An 11,644-nucleotide genomic window follows, 5' to 3' on the forward strand; every position below is an offset into this window, starting at 1 on the left:
TACATGCAACACTGTAATGAAAGTATTGTATTCTTACGGCAATTACTATAAATTAAACAACAAAGTAACCCTACATCAGTTGATAATTAAGCACATATTTTCGTATTGCCAATAACAGTATCTCAGGAACATCACCCAAATGTAAAGCCGGCGAAAGGACTCATCTGCTAAGACGATAATTAATTAATACACCCAACACTAAATTCATTGTTATTTATTCTCATGTTTAGGTCGCGAAGGTAGATCCATACGGTTCGATTATAATCGTAGTTTAAGTTCGTTCGTTTCAAACAAATGACATCCACTGCTGGACAAATACCTCCCCCAAGTATGTACTCTACATTCCGAGACCGTCACCAAATCGTCGGTCCATCTAGGGGCCCTGCCCACATTACGTCTTTCGGTCGCTACTATCGTGAACTTTTCTGCCCCAGCGGCCATCAGCCCCTCCCCGTGCCACTTAATTTTAGCAATTCTGCGGACTATGTCGGTCAATTTGGTTTTTCTGCGTTAGGTTTACTAATTATCAAAACAATATTGCAAGGTGCAATCGGCCCGTAATTGCTTTGTAGTTAATTCGACCGTAAAATTAAATTGTTAAGATTCTGATCAAATGGGTATTGGTGTCCTTGGCGGAAATGTATTGCTTAGTGTCAAATTGCACTTTAGAATGCTGAGATAGAATTAAGTCATAATTATCTTAAAATAGTTTGGAAGGGTTTTACCTTGAAATGAGAATAAAATCTGCGCAAGACAATACGTTTGCTCGTGGTTTCAAGGAAGAACAATTTTATTAAGTTTGATGCTTAATTTTTATAAGAATATAAAAAGTAAAGTTCATTTAAACATACAAATACGAGTAACTTTTTTAAGCAGTGTCCAGCGCGGTTAAAAGATGAACTCTTTCTGCTGTTACAGTTGCTGGTTGGACACATACTCGTAGGTAGAAGGGTAGTAAATCGTTTTATTATTGTTCTCAGTTTTTAGATATTTTTAGGCTTAAATCAACCAAATTGTTGCAAAAGTGTTTTACGTGTAAATTTTTTTGATGGAAAGGTGTGTAAACGAGCCTAAAAGATCACCGATCGAAGTCATCCCGTGTAAACTGACCCGCCCGTTCATGTTCACATTATTCCGCGTAGTTGTCGCGGTTGAAAAATAATTATGGCGGCAGTACGTCATGCTGCGCGGACACGAGCCCTCAGCGGATTATTAAGATGTTACCGGGCGGACGGGCCGCCACAAGGATGCGAATGGTTTGACGCCTTTGGCGAAGGAGGAAAAAATCGCAACTACTTTTAGAGCTGGGGAGTTAAGACCGGGACAACTTGGCTCTCACTGGTTCGGTTTTGACTGGCTGTCAAGGCTGTAGGTCCGGGCTACACAGAAGTTGCAATGGTGGGAACGAGAGATCGGAATAGAATTCTCTTCTGATAGGTAATGGGTGCACAAATGATATACGGCAATTTAGGCCTGAAGTACCGACGTCGACACATTTCATTAAGGTAAACGCAGTGGTTTCTTAACGTAGTTTTATCTGTCGTGCTTTTGCATCCAAAATGTATAATAAAGATGTGCTTTGGAACTAGGTATATTCTATATTGAAATAATAATATTGTATTATGTACTACATACATACTTATGATTATGACACAAGCAAAAGCTCGTGCCATTGAGAGGAACAATTTAGCTCACAATAATGTATGCCTGCTGTAATAATTACTAATTACTTATTGTAACTTTTGTCACTCGAAATCGCAAATCGCGTCTCAGTGGCGTACGCCAGTTAGATTTGCACATCTCGAGATGCTGATGGTAATCAGGACAGCACGACCGACTCATTTAATGCTTGTCGATTCGGATCCGATCGGATTTTGTCCGTTTTCGTAATTGAATTATTATTTTTGCGACTCGAGTTTCGTTGACAGATGGCGCGCAGGTAAAGATAATTCGTCTTTTGTTTTGTTGCTCGGTTTTGTTTTTGTGAGGGCGTTGATTTGTAATAAAAATATGACAGGCATGAGTGGATTTGGACCTTGTCATAATCTTTTAAAGGTTTTGTAACTTTTTATTTATACCTATTGATATTGTTTTACTGTAGTTACATGAGCTGTTAGGGCGAAAAGTATTACGCTGAGTTGCATCAACTTACTTTAACCGTAACTGTAACAATAAGCGGTCTTTTTTGTATGGAGTTTGACAGATTTTTGACGTTTGCTAAAGTTAAAATAAGATAGTGCAAATCAGCCGGGATGGTGCAATACTTACGGGTAGTTTTATGGGAAAAATATCTCATTATTCCCGCTCACTTGCTAGGCAAGCTTCAAACAATTTTTCAGCCTACAGGTTTTCATAAGCTGAACTAGATTCTTGTACTTTAATGAGAAACATTGTTACTTTTATTCAACGATTACCCACTTATATTAATAGCTCTATTCCTTTTACATGACTTTACACTTCCCTGTCCAGTACTATACCTCAAGTACATAATAAAAGGGTTTTAAACACCATGAATCATGTATGAGCTGATAGTGTTTATAGGACAAGGAACTCTGAGTTGCCACCAACCGCCGCTTGGCGGCGCCACTGGTTCGTGAGACCATTTCTGTTTTATATCTAACCACTATGACTCTATTCACTTATAATGGATTGTAAGTCATTACAATAAGGTTTGTTTTGTGGATTATGAGACGTAAATGTAATTTGGTGTTGTGGAGTAAAGCTAAGCACTACACTTGAATACATATTCGGTTATTAAGTTGATAAAAACTGTCGCATCCCATTTAGTACAGCGGTCTCACGATAGGAATATATTAGTAAACCGTTATGTATGATGTCACTGTTATTTAGGTAATGTTAGTTGGACTAAGGGCTGAAGATTTGTTGTTTTTGTTTGGATGCAATAATAACCAAGCCTGGTAGACATTAGAGAGTAGTATTTTTAGATTTTAGTATTTTATCTTTAAAAGTTACTACACCAATATCTAGCTTATGTCTCAATAGTCGTGTTGTATTGATTTACTGAAAAGCGTATCAAAATTAGTTCAGCCAAACGTGCGATAATTCTGAACAACATACGGGTTAAGGACGACAAGGTGGACCGAAGATATCTTAAAGGTAGCAGGGAAGCGCTGGACGCAGGCCGCTACCAATCGATCAACGTGGAAAGCATTGGGGGAGGCCTATGTTCAGCAGTGGACGTCCTATGGCTGAAATGATCATGATGATGATACGGGTCCTACTGAATAGCACCTTTTTTATTCAGCTACGAGAAAACTCTCCAGCAACCAAATCGTAGAGACAATATTTTGATGACAGTTGAATCTCATTTTATTTATTTATTCTTTCTTCATACTAGTTCCCAAACAACAATTCAGACTGTAAAGTTATATAAAATCCCACTTATTTATTCAATAAGCGTCCGTGCTGTGGGAACGATGTATAACCCACTTTGTTCAAGAGAAACTACACCTATTTATTTTATCAAGGTGCATCCGTATTCTGGGAGGGTTTTTCAATTTTAACATCAAGTGGAAAATTCAGTTGTTTGAAATTGTGTAACACTGAGGCAGGTTATAAATCAACTTTAAATGTTGAGCAGCAATGTGTACCTAAACTATCTACGTGATAGCAAATCGTGGCACACAGATAGAGATGGGGTGAATCAGATGCACTTTGGGGGAACTGTTAATTTTCAAATATACTTACTAGCAAAAGTATGGAATCACCCCTTTGTGTTTTGCACCGAGCGAACTTAAGAACTGAATGACTATGTATGTATCTGTGGTATCAATTTAAAGTTTATAATATTACCTTTAAAATGGTACCATTTTTATTTGCCTTCTATTGGTAATTTAGTTTTTGTGATCGCTCGAAACAAATAGGGTAATTCCATATTTTTGCTCGCGAGTGTATATGCTAAAGTCATGAAAATGTCTAAAAATTGCATGGACAACAGCGAGCGATTTTGCATCGAATGTAGGGTAACATTTTTAATATTTTCGCTTTTTAGACTTAAAGTTTTCTAAAACCGGCATAGCAAGATAGGTATGATCGTGAATTTATCACCCTGAACTGTCAGATAAAACCATGGCAGCAAAGTGTTTATTTTTAGCTGATATCGTTCAAATCTAAATGGAGTAATTTATGAATAGGCAAGATTATATGAGAAGCTTCAACCATCTAAAGTGCCGGAACAAAACACAGCCGTACACTCGCGTGCAAAAGATTCGAACAAACACACGGGGCGTCTTTACTTGCACGACAAATGCCGGATTTATGCAGCCTGGCCAACTGGAGTATAGTTTGAGTGAGGCACCCTAACTCTGCCCCTCCCCGCATTGTTTGTATGACGACGCTTTTTGTAGGCACGTTGATGAGACAAGTGGAGGAAGTGTACACAGAAAGTAAGTGCAGTAATCTTGCTCTTAGTTGTATTCTATGTTTTCATCGCTTGAATTACTACAAACTCCATACCTATTGCAAAATGGTAAAGACACGAGAAATTATTGAATAACATTGTCTAATAATGTAAAAGTTTGAAAGTGCCGCAATAAAGCGGATGATGAAATTGTGTTGAGTAAAAAAATAATTACTAGTAAGTATCAGACGCTAGAAAAATTGTTTATGTTTTCATAAAAGTGATCTTTCTTCTCTCAACTTACATTATGCTGTTTAAAAGAGGAGGTACGACACTTTTTATGTAGAGACCCGCCTTAGTGAAACAAGTGAAGAAATATCATTCAGTCGCTTGCTTTTAGTGCATAAGTATAGAATATTTATGTTAATTCGTTTCAACTAGGCAATACCCATTTTATCCACTCATCTAAGCTATAAGTTGTATAAGGAAGGGTTACCATAATAATCCAACTTTCACCGGGAATCGAACTAGTGACTTATTAAATCGGCAATCTACTTTCGTCACTTTCTTATATTTTCCAATTTATCATTCTCTTAAAACATTTGAAGCTCAACGATACAAATTGTGTGCCCAAACGTTGAGTTGTATCCCGTCCCATAAACATCCTCCCATAGCATGTAAACTGGTACGACGTCGTGAGGGGCGTATCGAGACACCCGTCGCACAATCTTATTCACAACTCAAATGTATTCAGTAGCATCGCTCTCTGATTAGCGTTTGTTTTACACTACAGTCACATAAAAAACATTAATTAATAGAGCCCATGTAGAATAACCAGTTAAAACTGACATTTTTATTATATTGGCTTATGACTACTCAAAGCATTTAGTCAATATTTAACCGAGTGCCTGCCAGACTGCTTTCAACCTGCATGCTATTCTGAAAATCATTGAGGGAGGCATTCTACAGTGAACAATTTGTACCTGAAATGATAACGATGATGATGAACTGGTGCTTGCTGATGTCTTACTCAAAAAATTGATCAATATTTTAAATAAAATTTTACTCAATAATTTATTGATTAATCTTATAGTTATAGTAAAAAAAGTTTACCCATTCGTAACGAATTACTCACGACTTCGTCCAGATTTTATACTAATTTAGCATAAAAAAGTTAGTTAACTTTGTTAGACCTTCTACGTCTTAGCCCACTGCGCCACAAGGTAAAAACAGCCGCACTAAATTCCACCTAAAACAGGCTTCCGCAAACAAATTCGTCTATTCCAGAAACAATTTCACGCCCTATTATCCCGGAGCTGCACAATTGAAATTTCCCAAAAAATACGCCTTTGTACCCGTAGTTTTGTTTTGGCGATAAATGATGGCAGTTTTTATTCAATTTGCCCCGAAAATAAATGGGATCGGGTGCATTTTGGGCTTTGTTTGCCGTGTGTAAGAAAAAGGATTGCACTACGAATAAAGGACAATGGGCAAAATGGTACCCGGCTCCAATAGATATGAGTCTAGTATCGTTTGAAAGGTCTTACCAAGATGAACAACTTTTACTATGACCACCAGCCTCAGATCTGGTTGTGTACGAAGATATACATACTTTTTTGCAGAATGGTACCCGGCTCCAATAGTAATGTTTGTAGTGTCATTTGAAAGGTCTTACCAAGACGAACAACATTTACTATGGCCACCAGCCTCAGATCTGGTTGCGTTCGAAGATAAAGATACTTTTTGTGTAACCTAAGTATCATACAGTATGAAGGGGGACGCGCTCGGGGCAGGGCACCGACGAAATGGTCGGACGCGGTGAGGAAGACGGTGGGCGGGAGTTTGCATCGTGCGGTCCACACAGCTTATGACCGCAGTCTGTAGAGGAACACTATCTGTGGTCGCGATCCTCATCAGTGAGGGAGGAAGAGACCGAGGAAGAAAAAGAAGAAGTATCATACGTGTCCATCGTATGGTACTTAGGTTATGCGAGTCAGGAAGGGTTTACTGTTCCAGCATCCTTCCTTAACTCTATAATTATTGATGGGGATGATTGTGAAATAAATATTTTTATTTAAAGAAGTACTACCCCCTTATTAATAAAAAGTTACACCTAGGAAGAACCTTGGATTAAAATGACATTTCCATACCAAATGACAATTTAAGCCAGAGTTCAACTAGGGTGTAACTTTTATTAATAAAGGGGTTAAAGTTTTATTACTTCTTAAGGGTTTTATTATGGGTTGCTAAAGCGAATAAACCCACAAGACCCAACAAGTCCACGCACAAGATGGATCGACGACCTCACAAAGGTAGCGGGAAGGCGCTGGATGCAGGCCGCTACCAACCGGCCATTGTGGAAATCATTGGGGGAGGCCTATGTTCAACTAGACGTCCTATGGCTAAACTGATCACGATGATGATGATGAAAGCGAATAAAGGGTTAATAGCTTGGGTAGTTCTTCGTAGGTATAATCCTTTCCTTTTCAATGCTTCTTTTAGTTATATTAATAGATTGTAGTCATAATACATACTCGTATACATGGATGATTGTGTTATACTTTTATTATAATACTTAGTGGAATTACTGCTTTCAAAACGTGAATTAGATCTGGCCCCATAGCAGATATTTTCCTACATCGAAAGGCCTTTTAAAATATATATTCTTCTTCTTCTTAGTCGTTACGCTCTTGGCAGAGCGGTCGTGGTCACGTTGAGGCGTTGTTTACATCGGTTGTAGAGGCGGATACAACTCTCCGCACGATCTCCCTCCATCTCTCTCTATTGGCAGACTTTCTGGTGCAGTCACATAAGCCGTCTCCTACTGCTGCTTTCACTTGGTCAGTCCAGCGCATTGGTGACCTGCCACGCGATCGGGTTCCTTCGACTTTGCCCTGGACGACCAGTCGTTCTATGGAGTTGTCATCCCGCCTCGAGACATGTCCGAAGTATATATTGGTACAAAATATATATTGGTTATGGCTATTGGAGCGGGTACCACTTTCCATACATTTGTGCCCATCATCCTTTGAAATTAGGAATTTGTTCTGCGCGCTCTAGGAGCAAATTTGAAATTGGGAATTCAACTTTTACGAACACGTATGGAATAATTTAGGTATGTTGATTTCTTATTTGTAAGGGGATACAATTCCACTAGATCATAAGTCGCGATAATTTGGGGTTTAAAATAACTGATTACGTCTCAATTTTAAAAGAAAAGATGATGTAATCATCAGATGATTTTCGGACTTTATTTTTCATCTGATTAATAAAATTTTTAATGCTCAGTGCAGATAATGAATATAATTAAAAAAGTGACGATGATAAACATAGTAAATTAAGCAAGACTGATTCGGATGCTAAACAGAAAGTGGGTGTATCAAACGTAACCCAAAATATTAATTTGTACTACATAATTCACAACCCCTTTTAGGTCAGTCTCTAAGGTTAAGGTAAAGTATCTAGTATACCCTGTCTTTGTATAAATTATTCCAATTTATATCACTTCACGTAGTTTACAAATCGTGCCTTGCTCGAGCTACTTCACTTTGATCAACTCTTCGCTAATTAGGTTCTACGTTTCCACGAACATTCCTTGTCATAGTTAAGACTGTCAGTCTGTTGGGTAGTGACTAGCGAGATAGAAAGCCAGAACTTAGAGTAGGCGCACACCGTTGATTTTTAGTTGGCCGATAGTTGTGCCCGAATTTAAATTATATGAAGAATCGGCCAAATCGAATCGGCGTAGTGTGCGCACTCCCATACATGCCCATACTGATCAACTGCCCGACTAAACTATCGGCCGACGAAAAATCAACGGTGTGCGCCTACTCTTTAGGCAAGTGGCTTTGAATCTCGCACGAGGAAGCTTAAGATATTACGCAGATACTACTGCAATCTTGTGCATAGTTAGTAAGTAGTTAGTTGTCCATAGTTATAGTAGACAAAGGTAACTGAGTTTCTACCGCCACTTCTTCTCAGCACCAGCCCATAATGTTGTCTCGAAGTGGTGGTAGGGCAAACTATATTTGGGACACACGTCCACAGGGCAATTATACACATAATTGCCCTGGAAAAAGCCTTAGTACTAAATAAAAGTTGTAGTTTAATGAGCTAACACGTATTTTATATACCTAAAGTGGTTATCTGTTACGCACGATACATAGTTATCTTGAAACATTAATGATTCCTAGATCAAAATTGATTGAGGAAAGCATTTCTTCAAAATACACAATGACAATCGCTAGGAAAAGTACGGCTGCAAACCGTTGGACGCACCGGAATAAATTTCACTTAAAATTAATTTAATCTGTCCATCTCTTCCCCGTTACCTTCCCATCTATTATTTTAAGTACTTGCAAGTAAACAGAATTCTCCATAGCCCAGTTTGGCGTAACCCGCGGCGTGGCTGATGGCCGCAGCGGGGCGCCACTCGCCACTAAGTGATTTTATTTGTGTCCACATTCCGATGTGTATCAAATTACAAGTCGAGAGACCAGCTGCTTGATCGATCGCCCGACGGTCGCTAAAAGCAAAACATTGACTCAAGTAATTATCTCTGGATGGTGGAAATTGTAAGCGGTTTTGCTAAGTGCGTGTGCGCTGAGATGGGGACAGAATTAGTATTGTAAAGCTCACTGTACTCACCTAAGTTACAATAAATCATTTATAGTGAGGATCAGTCAATCCAAAATGTACCTACCTACATATCCACACATACAATCTGTGAAAAATATCGTGTTTGATACATGAAGTTGCTTTAAAAGCTAGTATTAGAATATGTATTTTGTTACGCCATTTTGTTTAAGCACCTAGTTAATGAGGCTGTGCTTTTCCGTCACAAACATATTTTCTTCTGCTGACTATTATCTAGCTGTGATCTAGCGACAAACTATGTATTTGTAAAAAATATTACTATTCAAAATTTTTCCGTTACAAAAGTTCGCACCGTATTAAGCAAATACGCGCCCCACCATAGGGTTCGTCTGAAATTTATCAGCAGTACTTAAAGGATGTGTGAGTAATTGTTGTTGTTCGCGTTACCACGACCTCGGGTTCGGTCCAGCTCCGTATTAAGATGTTTGGTTGATGATCATGATATTTTAACCAAAGATGCTTCAAGTATTAGGTTTCTTGTTAGGAAATTGTTTCTGAATTGAAACTAAATCCTAACGAAGATATTTTCTAAATTAGGGTAGTATGAATAAATTGACCAAGGATCTGGTAAAGGGCGCTTGGATGAGGGTATCGCAGAACCAGTCGTTGTGGAGATCCTTGGGGGAGGCCTATGTCCACCAGTAGTCATTTGGCATAAATTATGGCCTACTTTAGCTTCGCTAAGAGCCCACGGATAAAAAGAGACCTTTATCATTGAAGTCGACGGTGTACGACTTGCCAATTTTAACCCTTTGCAGACCATAACATAACATGAATTTCTAAATTCTGTTTAAAAAAGAAATCATTATTTATTGATGTAATTAGCGCGTCAATCACGACAGAGTTTGATCCAATAAAAACTCCCAAAAAGCCTTTAAAAGGATCAACTTAGCAAAAAAAATACTTTTTTTCTCATGTAAAATTTTATCTCAATTCTTTTTTGTCGCGCTTTAAAACTTCACAACCCAAAATATCAAACTTTTAAACCTCCTGCGTACAAATAATGTATTATTCAGTTTGCGTAGACGAAGAATTCGGGACTTGCGATGTAATCTATTGATGCATATCACTCGGGCGCTGCTTTTGGAATGCTAAGTAGACTAAAAGGTAACGTTTAGAGGCTTAAGTTTTCTGAGATTTTTTTAACAAAGTAGGTAACAAAGGTAACAAACATGTTTTGTAAGATCCATTTTTGTTGTTAGATTTACTATTGTTTGTTTTTTGCTATCCTTTCAACGCCTCTGCTAGCGATGTTAGTTCGAAGGAGAAACGATGTTGCGAAGTTTGGAGGATAAGAGAGAGATTTAAAATGTTTGCGTACTTTGGAGGATGAGATTGTAAAATGTAATTAAATGTAAAGGCTTATTTATTGTATCCTAGAACTATAGGTATGTAACCAACATCAAACAAAGATGTTTTTAATAGAATGGTTGCTATTGAGTCTTCAGTCACAAATCACTCTATTACTCAATATAGGTTTATTACTCGTAAAAAAATTAATACGTCTTCATCCATATCAATTGGAACATAATATTTCCATCAAATAAGCAGTTTATTTCATTTTCCCGCGGTCTTCTACTAATTTCTTGTTCTTAGTTCTCCTTACAACTTTCATGTTTTCAAATTTTAAAAATAGTAATACCTCCAAATTCTACATTAAATGCAAGGAATGGTTAAAGTTAATAGCGCCATGAAAGAATTTAAATAAATTAAATTCCAGTAAAGAAAGACTATAAACCGTTGCATAAGAAATGCGACATGATAAAATATGGCTGCAGGTGTGCCTGAAAATTCGCACTTCAGGCTGAGCTGAACGTTTAGCCGGACTGAAATATGGCGCTAAAAGTTATGGCGCGAATTACTTTTGAGAATATTTATTAACAAGATGTGTGCCATCTTCTTGCACTTTTAAAGTTGTAGCATTTTATTTCGAGATGAGCTTTGAAAGCTCCGCTCTTTCGGTATTGAGAACGAATACAGTTTTGATTTTTAACGTAACCTTAAAGGTGATTAGAGACTAGAGCATTTAATTGTAACATAGCGAGCCACTTTATAAAATGTTAGAGTCAGTGTCACCCTTTCTTCCCAAAACGTCGTATATTTTACCTGTATTGTATCCAACCATTCGTAAGAACATTAGGTACATTACATATAAATTCTCTAGTTTATACTCACCTTATTATTTATATTTGATTTCCTAGAAGAAAATAAAAATTGTTATCGCCTAAAGGTAGGCAATAAGTAACAAATAAATAAACGGCCTTCAAAACTTATGAAATTGTGTTACTTAGTTTTGACGACCAGTGATATTTATTTTTTACTAGCTTTCCGCCCGCGGCTTCGCCCGCGTGGAATATCGCGCGCGTATTTGCTCACCGTTTAGACCTACCCTGGACTACGCCAAACATTTTAAAACCAAAATCAGCTCAATCGGCCCAGTTGTTCTCGAGTTTTAATCAGACTAACGAACATCAATTCATTTTTATTTATATAGATTTCTTACTTACAAGCATTATCACCTCGGCAACAAGTAAATAGGTTGTCCAATCCGAGTGATATAAATAAAGTATCAGTACGAGTATAATTACTCGCTCGTTCACGTATCGGCCGTAACGCCTTTCGACGGAT

Source organism: Ostrinia furnacalis, unplaced genomic scaffold (assembly GCF_004193835.3).
Source record: "Ostrinia furnacalis isolate ACB-3 unplaced genomic scaffold, ASM419383v2 OfSCF7613, whole genome shotgun sequence".
NCBI lineage: Eukaryota > Metazoa > Arthropoda > Insecta > Lepidoptera > Crambidae > Ostrinia > Ostrinia furnacalis.